A 12,739-nucleotide genomic window follows, 5' to 3' on the forward strand; every position below is an offset into this window, starting at 1 on the left:
CACTTGGTACGAGTTTCTACTGAGAAGTAAAGGATGAGAGGGGCCTGATGGCCCCTCGCTCCCACACACTTGCCTGCATGCCCCAGGCCCATCCATCCCACCCCCCTCTATCAAAGGCGGTTCGCACCCGGGGATGAGCGCTGGCATGGGGGGCTGTCAAGGGCGCAAACAGCCAAGGTGCCAAACAGCATGTACACTTCAAAAGGTATCCCATGCCCAGGGGCCATCGCTCACATGGCCTACTCAGACCCCGTGTCTCCAGGCAGGCCTCCTCCGAGGCAGGCCGCCCCCCTGCAATCCACATAAGTGTGTCTCCATTCAGTAGTCTTCCTGTGCCTTATCTGCATGCCCCAGGCCCATCCACCCCACCCCCCCTCTATCAAAGGCGGTTCGCACCTGGGGATGAGCGCTGGCATGGGGGGCTGTCACGGGCGCAAACGGCCAAGGTGCCAAACAGCATGTACACTTCAAAAGGTATCCCACGCCCAGGGGCCATCGCTCACATGGCCTCCTCAGACCCCGTGTCTCCAGGCAGGCCTCCCCCGAGGCAGGACGCCCCCCCTGCAATAAACATAATACCACGACATACACACGTCATTCATTCACAAACACACCCCTGTTTCTAATACTTTATAAACCACTTGATATGTCTCATGAGAACATCTTTGTGATTTGCAAGTCAACTCCTGAACCTTCTACCTGAGAAGCACTGAGATCTATGTTAATCTGCTCGTTGCCGTGCTATCTGTGACCGCTTCGAGCAAACTCGTCAGTGTGCTACCTGTGGCCATCTACCTGTTCTCCTGCAACATACTGCTCGGCCTGCTGAATCCAACTGTTTGTTGGTCAAGATAAGGCCATGTATCCTGGTCATATTTCGGTCATTTTTACATTTCAAACTATTTGCTATTACAGTACCCAATAGAGTTATGGTCATTGGTCTCATTGCTATTGACTTGAGTTTCAATTGTTATGCTATCAATAGATCTATTTATTTTCATCTGTGTCAATTGTCATTGAATTGCATCCTTCGGGGGTCCAGTCTATAATGTAAGCATGGTTCCTTTTCGTGCAAGACAGAACATCCAAGGGACGAGTCACATGTTCAGAGTTTAGTCACATAATTTAAAAAATGTCTGTAACTTATGTAAATACTAAGCCGCACATGATGAACTGGTATAGTTCCGGCGACCAAAACAAACCTTGCATTGAGCATGGTATGTTTCATTTACTTTTTTATGACATTTTTATTCATCAAGATTTTATAATAATCTTGATATTTACTTTTCAGAATTTTCAACAATGCCTGCCGATTCGATTAGCAGTTGCCCTTCGAAGACCCAATGCTAAATCTGAAGGCACTACAATGCATGTATTCACGAAAACTGTTGATCGAATAAGAGAATGGGTCAGACATTGCGGATATCCACTGCATGAGCTGGAAAGTAGAGTCCAACAAGTCTTTGAGGACAAGAGGGGGTGATCGATACCGGATCTGCAGCCGGCACTTTCCCTCGAACATGTACACCACATCTTCGTAACAACGAAATCTATATATGGCCACAGGGAACTGTGCTATATTGTGCATTACTCAAGTATTCTGTCTCCTTACATGGCAATTTTAAAAGTTGGCTTTTCATTATCAAACAATAATTTACCTTTCCAACTTCTTGACTATCTCTTGAATCTGAAGCAAGAACATTCTACTTCCGTCACATGCTCGCAGTTATCAACCACTTCTAGCGCGTATCAGGTAATCATACTTGGCTATTCCGCTACAGACTTGTTTTATGCATGTCAAGTAAGAGTTTGTATGTATCGTGTGATTATTTTACCAATTGTTTGGTTAGTGCTTTCCAATTGATATACACCTTAGTTGTCGTCCCCTGGTGTTTGTTTTCAGTTATAATTAGTGTTATCCATACTAATGCAAGTACTGTCTTTCAGGGAGATGCTGAAGCGTCCACCACATTGACAACAGCCCTAGATGTTCTTCAGCAGCACGAGGTATGGATACTGACAGCTCAACCGACCGTGATCATCAGGACTGGAACACTTGTCGTTTGATTGTTCTACACCATGTTTCATTCATGGTTAGCCGTTGATATGTACCTGTGCGGTCGACCCCAAGCGTGTGTTGTGTTTTCAATATTGTAATCCTTGTAATGTAATGCAAATACTATGTTTCAGGCAGTTGTTGAATCGTCAACCCACGCACTTGATGCGGAGCCTGACATTCAAGTAATTCCGGTGGAAGCGGGACCATGCAGACACGAATTGGCGCAACAGCTTTCGGAAGTGCGCACCACATTGACAACAGCCCTAGATATTCTTCAGCAGCACGAGGTATGGATACTGACCGCTCCATCGAGCGTGATCATATAACATGATTCCATTTGCTATACTTTCTTCCCTATTAACGCAAGTACTATGTTTCAGGGAGACGATGGAGCTTCTACTACAATCACAAGATCCCATATAGATGATGCAGATGTAAAGAAATCGGAGAAATAAGTCGATTAAATCTGATCATATTTAAATATTCCTTGATTCTTTTAGACAATGCAACATTTGTGTGATCTCTTTATATGTACCTGTGCCGTCGACCCCAAGTGTGTGTTAGGTTTACAATATTGAAAACCATACTAACGCAAGTACTGTGTTTCAGGGAGTTGCTGATGCCTCCTCTTCAATACAATCATTCGTGGCAGTCCATGCAGAGCCAGAGGTATGGATACTGACAGCTTCATCGAACTAGCTCATCCGAGCTCGAATACTTGTCGTTTGATTGTTCCACACAATGTTTAAATCGTGTTTGGCTATTGAGATGTACATGTGTGTTCGTCCTCACGTGCGTTTTACATAGTAATGAAAATACTATGTTTCAGGGAGTCGATGGAGCCTCATTCCGTGCTGTCTATGCGGATACAGAAAATATAGTCGTTGCAGCGCAAGAGGAAGAGGAGACATGCGGATACGTATCGGAGCAACAGCGTGCAGATGTTGAAGGTCGAGTCAAAAAAGTTGCAAAGAAAAGAAACAAAAATAAGGTTAGTTACAAACAGTTCATAACTTTAGACATTTTTTTGTACTGGGGACTATTTTATGTTTTTTCCAAGTCAATTGTACTATACTTTATCTTGTGTTTTTAACTGAACATCCCTTTTCCAATCTGTCCTCTAGTTACCCGTGGGTCTACGAACTATACATACACAGACAGTGAAGCGAATGAGAGATGTTGCTTGCCAGACCATTTACACTATGGAGGCTATGGAGGAACTATTAATTCAGACGCGGCATGTTGAGACTCGGGATGCTCATGTCCAATGTACAGAAAATGAAATTAATGTGTCCGGAGAATCCAGTAAAGTTGTAAAGGACCATTGCTACAGTACGACCGCACCACCGCAACAACATGATACTGGATGTATTGAAGATAGCTCTGAAGTAGTCGCAGATCAATTTACACAATCTACACCAGCCAAAAAGTTGTCACCAAAAAAGCTGTCGACATTGTTGTGTTCTCCCATCAATGTTGAAGTAGCAGATGTTGAAATGACAGAGAATGAACCAGCAGCAGCATTCACCGACGCATCAGAACTTGATAGCAGCAATATTTCTTTCAAATGTGGTGATATGTCCTCAACGTCACAGGCCGAAACAACTTTGACGCAGGATGACAGTCTAATGAAAGAGGGCAAATACATAGTATTCGACAGTTGTTTGATGGATATTATAAGTATGCTGAAATGTGGGCATTCCGTCAGAGGGAAGGTATGTGGGAAGCAATTGATTCATGTGACTCGTCAAAAACAAGGCAGTAACGTCACAATACATGCCGCCTGTAGATTACATCATACGTTCTCATGGTTTGCACAACCGATACTGGGGAAACTGCCAGCAGGCAATCTACTGTGTGCAGCTGCATCACTTTTTAGTGGCTCCAGTTTTAGAAAGTTATAGTCTTTCTTTCAGTTTGTGGGACTCCATTTCATTTAAAAAATGCAGTACTACAAATACCAACATGATTATCTGTTTCCGGCCATTAGTGATGCTTGGAAAATTGAACAATTGTCTCTAGCAAGTACATTCGAAGGCAAACGATTCAGGCTAGCCGGCGATGGACAGTGCGACAGCCCTGGATTTTCTGCTAAGTACTGCACCTACCACTTTCAGGAGATGGATAGTAAGAAAATTGTGAGTTTGGTGGTTGTGCAGGTAACACAATGTACATCCTCAGTGGCCATGGAGAAACTAGGATTTATAAAATCAGTGGAATATCTGCAATCGAGGGGAATGCACATCGACCTCATAGCCACGGACAGACACGTTTCAATTGCCAAGACAATGAGAGAGCAGTTCCCACATATTAAACATCAATTTGACGTATGGCATCTTGCTAAATTAATCAATAAGAAAATCTCGGCTGCAGGGGGAAAAAAAAGGTTTGGAAAGTATTTCAGAGTGGTCCCAGTCTATCAGCAACCATCTTTGGTGGAGCTCCAAAACTTGTGAAGAGTCAGTGGAAATACTACTTGAAAAATGGCGGTCACTGATGCACCACTGTACCAACGTGCACCGCTGGCCAGAAAACCTACATTTCCACCAATGTGAACATGGCCCTTTGTCCCCAGTGGAGGCACGGAAGAAGAAGTGGTTGAATCCATCTTCACTGACACACAAAGCCATTGAGAAGATTGTTTTCGATAAAACTCTATCAAGAGATTTGAGGGGACTGACAGAATTCTGTCACACAGAAGGTTTGGAGGTGTTCCACAATATGTGCCTAAAGTACAGGCCAAAGCGCTTGCATTTCAGCATACAGGGCATGAGACATAGGACTCTACTAGCGGTCTTGGCCCATAACGAGAATCTCGGCCGTGAACAATCTAGGACTAAGGGTAATGTAAGGATGCCTCGCTACACTAAGGCCTTTTCAAAAAGAAGTAAGCAATGGGTGATCAAACCAGTCTATGAGGAAATGGAGTTCGACTTTGTCAAAAGCCTTATTGTTGCTGTATTAGAGAAGCACAGATATGGAATTTTGAACGTTTCTGTGCAGAGCACTGATCCATTGCCACCCAACATTGCCACTGTGCCATGTCCACCCAAAGGAGAGCTGGTTGTGAAGTCCCGGTTTAAATAATTGTAATACGATTGTCTTTTTGTACATAAATGTCATTGTACAGTGTGCATACAAAGTACGCTAACCCTAACCCCTACCTTCACCATCCTGGGTGCCGAACAACCTGGGTGTCATCTTTGAATTCTCTCTCTATTCACCTCATATTGCTGACCTTGTCTATATGTGTATGTATATATTTTTGTTGATGTAACTAATTTTCGCAATCTCTTCTAAATGCTGGGCACTGTTAACCGAGTAGAGGCTTGCGTATTGCAAATAATAAAACAAACAATAAATCTCACTTTCAACTCTTCGCCTCGGGTACTTTATACTTTCCCTGACCTTCCCCAAAAAATTAAATGTCTCAATAGTTATGGTTCTTTAGGGCTTCAAAGCTCGCAGACAACGAGGAGAAAATTGGGGGCCTTAGAACGCGCCAAGCGAGCCGTTGCAGATGAGAGAGAAGCCAGTTCGCATTTGCACATTGAGGCGCATTACATAGATGGATTCGAAACTTCAAGTTCTCACAGATGGCTTTACTACGGGATGTTGCAAAGAAAGAATGTATGCTCATTTCTAGTGAAGGTCAGCGGCTTTGATTTTCAGCTCGCGCCCTGAAGAGGCCCACAACTCGCACTGGCAGTATAAGGTTCTATTGTTTTTTGACCTTGAGAGACAAGGACCATTCCGAAAGAACTTCATTTGAAGGGGGGGGGTAGGGGTTCAATAACGTAAGAGACGATAAGGCAGAAAATTCTGAAACTAGACCGAGTTTCATGTTAGTTCAGCATACGAAAAATCGATGTCAATAGCACAGTGGGATTTACGGACTGCATTACGCAGAGACACAATGGAAATTGCAAATATAATGTAACTAACTCTTTAGACGCTTTTATACTGGAATGAAGAATTAATGAATGGATGCATGAATACATCAATGAATGAAGAGCTTTGAAAACGTTTGTGGGATCGTCCTTGTAGCGGGCACATGGGCATGCAGGTCCACGTTCCACACGCATGTAGACAAAAAGTTGTTTCTCATTGTGTACTAACCTCTATTTATTTTGTTAGTTTTCGCATTGATTTTAGAGCCGAACATACTCCATTGCACTTCCTTGAAAGCAAATAGTTTCAGCTCGGCCGTAATAAATAAAATGAATATTATTAATAAAGATCGGCTGGTGAGACTAATTATAAATTTTATGTTTTCAAAACAGGTATATCCTTCCCTTTTGCCACTGCCACCAGTTTCAGACTCCGGCAGATGGTTTTTTTAACCGCCAGCTGCAGCTTAATGTAAACAACTGCACCATTCTGATGATCTTATGGGACGATCGCTAAGGGCCCATATGCCCTTACGCGGTACTAGCGGCTAGAAGCAACATAACCTTTACGCTGGCCTAGTGCCTACTTCATGGAACAGCCTTGCGGTTCAACGTGCGACAAAAGTGCTTCTGTGGCGCTCCCACTAGAGTTTGGAACTCCAGTGGTCATAATTCCCAGAACTATAGAAGACTCCTCAGATGCACTCCCTATCACACACGTGGGAGAGGACAGCGGCATAGAGTTCATACAGGGCAATACTGTCCTCATCTCACCACTGCCACTCTCATGAGGCACTTCAATATCTTGCTCAGGCGTGACACGCTCAGAGTTTTAGTTTTTGCCACATCTCGCACTGAGTCACCCTTTAAATCAAAAGCATTCATCCATGTGATTTATTTTTTCTATCTGTACCGCTTGTGTGTGTATTTTGAAGTCCAATGACTCAAATAACTTAGTAAGTGATAGCATGGTGGTATTAATGGCATTTAGAGTAATTTCGATAAGAGGCAACCGATTTCTATATTCCCTTTGGGGTACCGACCTGCTCTCCTCCAATTGTGATGTCGCCCGCGCTCTACGTGGGGTAGGTTGAATGTAAGAAGGTGAGTGATCCGATACGGTATGAATTGCCTGGTCAAACCTACTATGAGAGAGATTTGTAGAATTCCGAGAACTCAGCCCAATTTTAGCAATTGGAGAAAAACAAGCCGGCACTCCGACGGACACATAAAAATGTGTTACTTTATCTTTTACACCATCATCAGGTATTTCATGTGTTAACGTGTGCTGAAGTGTTTCTACATTAGTTGGAGCGACATCTACAAAAGCTTGCGCGGAAACATCCGAGAGAACTTTCTCAAAGAAAGGCAGTTTTGACACCACGCCACACGAAGCAGATTTGCAGGGTGAAACCTCACTAAGGGGTCTGCTTTGGCCGTTATGACTCTCAGCGGTGCTCGCACCAGACAGTAATTGTGTGTCATTCAGAGAGACAATCCCTATGTCTGCCTGAGTGACCCTATAAGACTGTAAAGGTGGCACGATAGACACATTCAGATTGGGAGAAACATAATCTAATTCATGAGGACTCCATTCTCTGAGCATGCAGTAATCACAAATGTCTTCCATTATGATCTTCCGATCGGGCAGTAAGGGCGTTATACCCGTGAGTTTTTTTTCTACTAGCAATTACCGGCGATGGTTTAGCAGGGGTGGATTTAAGAGTTACTGATGCACGGGAAATGGCTACATATTCCGGCATGTCCGATTTCAGGGAATATAGACGACGCCTCATATACAGTGAAGACGACTAAATATCAAGCTTTTGCAGTAACCACAAGATCGACTCACCCCACTCAGCCCTAACAGCCACAACAGCTCTTTACGAAGCTCTTGCTGAATGCGCGCGCGCAAATATAATAAAGGAGTTGTGGGTAAAGGGTGGGGCTTCCTTTCACGTTGCAACCGACGCAAATTATGCAAACAGCCTGAAAATCACTTCTCAGTTCCTGTAATTGAAGCAAAAGATGTTTTAAGTATCTGAGTTGCACTAGTGAATCCAATCCAGTTTACTGTCTTTTCATAGCTTGCATACCGTGGGAATCAAAGTTCAGCAATTCAAAGCAGCAAGAACATCCAGCACCTCCGGGTTCACTGGACGTCCAACCCAGCCACAACAACTCTTTATGCAGCTCTTGCCGAATGCGCGCGCGCAAATGCACAAGCGTTCCAGTAATAAAGGAGTTGTGGGTAAAGGGTGGGCTTTCTTTCACATTGCAACTCACGCAAATTATGCAAATAGCCTGAAAATCACTTCTCAGTTCCATGGGAATCAAAGTTCAGCAATTCATAGCAGCAATACCTCCAGCACCTCCGGGTTCACGAGACGTCCAACCCAGCCACAACAGCTCTTTACACAGCTCTTGCCAAATGCGTGATCGTTCCAATAATAAAGGAGTTGTGGGTAAAGGGTGGGGGGGCTTCCTTTCATGTCGCAACCCACGCAAATGGCCTGAAAATCACTTCTCAGTTCTGTGGGAATCAAAGTTCAGCAATTCAAAGCAGCAAGAACTCCAGCCCTTCCGAGTTCACAAGCAGTCCAACACAGCCACAACAGCTCTTCACAAAGCTCTTGCCCAACGTTGCTCAGATGGTTGATGACAAGGTCACTGATTGCCCTATCCTGGGGGGGGGGGGTCACAGGCCATTATCCAGTGGTTGTAGGTATCCACATTGAAGGCTTGTGTTCTCCAGAAATTGTTTTCTTACCCTCTGTCAAGGTCCCTTTGCTTTTAGAGGGCTCCCCACTTCTGATTCTTTCTCTAGATGTTTTATCTCTCTGTGACTTCCAACCTCTCGTGATCCTGATCTTCACCTCCTCCAACCCCTTCTGCCCCTCCCCAACCCCTTTTCTTCTCTCGCCTTCAGTCACCTTGTCAATTCACCACCTCCTATACTCCGAACTCTCCCTGCATCTCCTAATCCTTCTAGACTTTCAGATCTCTGCACCACCTGCTAATTATGCATCTTCAGCTCTGCCCTCATAGATCACTCTGAAACTACTTCCCCTCTCCTGCTTCATCTCTTCTGGCTACTCTGCGACTCAAATACCCACACTTTGCCTTACTTATCAGTCATTTATATAACCCTGTATCCCCACGCCTGAGGCTGGATTAAAGTTAATTTGTGGGTTTAATATTATGTGCTGGGGTTGAGGATTGGCGGGTGGGTGAGTGGTTAAAGGTTTCAGCTGTGTAAGATTGCATAACTCCTTAACTGCTGCCATCTTTGTTTGCGCATATCCATAAATGCGCATATTTGCGTGAGGGTCCATAGCAGAGAGGAAAGCCAGCAGGGCTTTACTCCACTCCACACTTACTCAGGACACATTGCGCATTTCTAAAGTTAAACCTATATGGACTTTGTTGGATGTTGGTAATGCTGTGGGTCCACCTTGCATGGAACCAGCTTATCTTTAAAGATCCCTCTTAAAAGAGCAACAAGAGCAATGTGATGACCCACTACAGGCTCATCTCCTTGCCGTGGTCAAGAACTGTGCTTGAACCCATACCACATTGAGCAGGTAGTGGGGGCTGATCTCCTGAATCACAGCGAAGCTATCAGTTGTGACCAGGCAACAGTGCCGCGTTACCTAATGGGCAAAGTGGGCATGGCCTGTGGGCCCCACTCCTTTTAGGGGTCCCCTTAGTGCTTAATTTGTACCAGTGTTTGCCATGGATGGATGCCGTCACTTATTTTTGGCACTTCTCAGCTAAGCAGGCCAGCTGTCACCAGCAGCAGCAAGAAAGGAGCCTTGGTGTGCTGCACTGCATTTGCATTCTTCTTTTTTCCTCTTTCAAACTGTATTGCTTCCCGCCACATCCGTTTGGCTGCAATCTCCTGCTGACTTGCAATTCAGTTTTATTTTAAACTTTAGTGCCTGTGTGTGCCAGCCAGGGCCCAAGCACAGACTCGGTGAGTCTAAGACACACCCTGGCTGGTGCGCATGGGCAGGCAGAAGCAGGACTAGTAGTCATCAGAGGTCCAGCACAGGCGGCATCAAAAGGGAACCTGTTTTTCAGTCCTCCCCGTCCACTCTGTGTTGGAGTCGCTCGGTTTGCTTAAGCTAGGTAATAATAAAACCAATTGTCAAGAGACTGTTCGCAGTGTGCCATACACATGATTAGTTGTATTTTTCATACAAGACACATTTCTAAGTAGCTGTTGTACATATGGCAATACTGCAGATTGAGGAGGCATGCCACGAAAATGGCACCTTTATAAAATTACATTATTTATATCGATGAGGGTGAGCCAGTAGCTGAGGGGAAATAATTCGGTGCATACGTGGGGGAGGAATGGTGGCAGGGAGACATACACAAAATATGGTGTAAACGGCACCAAGGTATGAATCCGCTATTCATAAATTAGGCTGTTTCTCGTCAGGGTAGTGTAGATATAGTGGTAAGGTGAAGTCAGAGTAGGGTAGGTATGGTAAGGTGGCAGCGCCCGTAGGTGGTCAAGGGTGCCCTGTTAGTGCTACTACCCCATGCCAGCTTTTGTATCATACAGGGAAGGGAACATGGCCAGTCAGACATGCTTTCAACTCAGCCTGTGCCGGGCTACAGTAATCTAATAGAGAACGCTTGTTTTGAGCAACTCATCAAAACATATTAAAATTGTTGGTTGGTAATATTAAAAACGTATTTGGAGATAATTTGCGAGGGGCGCCCAACATATTGATTGCTTAGGGGCCTGTCAGGGTTTGCAGGTATAAAGGACAAGTTACAGTACACAACATAGGGGGTTGCTTTGTCAAGAGTAGATGCTAAAGGGAGAGGGAGTTGGGGAAGGTGTTAGTAATTTTATTTTCCTTAACCACAGCTGATCAGGACTCCCAGGCCAAGATGACAGAACCTTGAAGAGAAGGCTGGTTGGCTGTAAGGGCAGGAACAATCAACTTGCAATGTTCAGAAAAAATACTAACTGCCTTTCATCAGACATTTTACAGAGTCCAGTTGTCTAATTTTAAGCTCCCCTACAGGTAGGCCCCAAAGGATCAACACTCATGAAGTAATCTGAAGGAGCAGCAGAAGAAAGGAGTAAGAGAAGACTGAAGAAGCTGTAGAAGAGGTTGGAGATTAATTCAGCTGGAACTTCTCAGGTGGGAGAGCAGCTTAATGGAAAAAGTGCTTTAGGAGTAAAGGTTACTTCCAAGGGGCTGATATAATAGAGACTTGTACAAAGGTTTTATTAATTTCTAAAGACTGCTTGTACTACACGTTTAAAGTGAAGAGGAAACAAGCAGAAGCCTCAATTCCCCAGCAGATGTGCGCTATTGCAAGTATTGGTGAGGAGGACAGGGGAATCTTCCTAGTCTCAGTACATGGGACAAACTGAATGTTATTGTAAATATAGCTTTAAGGAGCAGCAGAAAACAAAATACCTAAGAAAACTGGATACACCAGAAACAATTGCTGTAGTGTAGAGACACAGCTACATACCGCCTTGTAGTTAGGAAGAGTTAGTTATGATTTTAATGTGAATCTACCAAGGCTTCAGAAGCAAGTTCTAGGACAAGAGAAGAGAACTGTTTTAATTTTTCATTCACCTTCTGGCTTGTTGTGGAGGTGTGACAGGTAAGGGAGGGAACTGAAGGGATAACATACAAGTATTTACTTCTGGGGAAAGAAGGAGTTCTATTTGTGACTTGTCATCCCACTGCAGATTGCCATGACCAGAGCCAGTCTGTGACGCATAATATTTTATCCACTACCCCTTTCTCTCCCCTGGTGTTTCTAACCCAACTGTGAATTCACGCTAGGATGGGTTGGAAGTGCCTGGAGGGGGTCTGTGGGATCAGCAGCTCCTGTGGAAGAGGCAAGACCAAACCTGACAGGTCACCCACAGGGTTTAATCTGGCACTTCTAGGCAGGATGCACACCTAATAATTGTGCACACAGCATTAAATGCAGCTGAGTGAACTTGGTGCACGTCATTCAGTCTGCCAAGACCACTATGAAAACATAACATTTTCTGGGGGTGGAGCCAAGGGGCCATTAACATGGCTACCCTGCAATGTTGCACTGTGAGCTCCGGGCGTGTTCCAGTGGTGTCTGCCTTTTCTCAGAGCAGTTTGTGGTACTGCTTTGAGCCCATCATTGTGTCAGCTACTCTGCTGTGGAATGGCCTAATTATTTTAACTAATTGAAGTCCATGTCTTCTTCATCCCATTTCTTACACATTAAGGGGCATCCTCTCCCACAATAGGCATTAGTAATCAATTACAATTTGGGTGGGAATGACTTTAGGACTGTGACAAGGAAGACTTGATGTAAAGAAAATTATCAGTACGTAATTAGTCGATTACCCCTCTGTCCATCTGACTCATCACTATCCTCAAAGCCAATCTTTTGATCATATCCTAGTCAGGAGCCAGTACCAGACAATCGTTGAAAATTCCCATCAAATGAATTTCTGTGCCATATAGCAATAAAAAATTTGGAAACTAACAGACACTCCTGTCTCAAAGGAAGAGGAGTGATACCTAACCCCCAATTCTCAACTTGCATTGAAAGTATGTGCATAAGCCAAAGTTGCTGCATTAAATGTGAGATATTTTGTTTCCAAAACAATACATACATTGTTTCCATCAGCAGAACAACCCTGTAGGTGACCCCCTTTCAACCTACAGGCAACAGGATGTAGTTGTCTCAGCTTGTTGGGATAGAGGTGGACTGAGAAGCACATCAGATCCAAAAATGAACCTCCACCTTTTTCTTCCTGATC

General features: G+C 44.3%; 2 protein-coding genes across 3 annotated transcripts in view; one reads left to right on the forward strand and one right to left on the reverse strand.

Annotated features, from left to right (window-relative positions):
- LOC138467193 (tropomyosin alpha-1 chain-like) overlaps positions 1–12,739 on the reverse strand; it is a 996,954-nt gene that overhangs the window by 715,624 nt on the left and 268,591 nt on the right. The window lies entirely within an intron of this gene.
- LOC138467458 (uncharacterized) overlaps positions 1–12,739 on the forward strand; it is a 95,161-nt gene that overhangs the window by 23,973 nt on the left and 58,449 nt on the right. Inside the window, exon 2 of one of the 2 annotated variants that reach the window (XM_069607468.1) lies at positions 10,995–11,114. The exons of the other annotated variant lie outside the window; for it this stretch is intronic. The gene's annotated coding sequence lies outside the window, so the exon portion shown is untranslated. The remainder of the gene's footprint in view (positions 1–10,994; positions 11,115–12,739) is intronic. 2 annotated transcript variants of the gene reach the window in all.

The sequence above is a fragment of the Ambystoma mexicanum genome, chromosome 4q (assembly GCF_040938575.1).
Source record: "Ambystoma mexicanum isolate Mex_15411 chromosome 4q, UKY_AmexF1_1, whole genome shotgun sequence".
In the NCBI taxonomy this organism is placed as follows: domain Eukaryota; kingdom Metazoa; phylum Chordata; class Amphibia; order Caudata; family Ambystomatidae; genus Ambystoma; species Ambystoma mexicanum.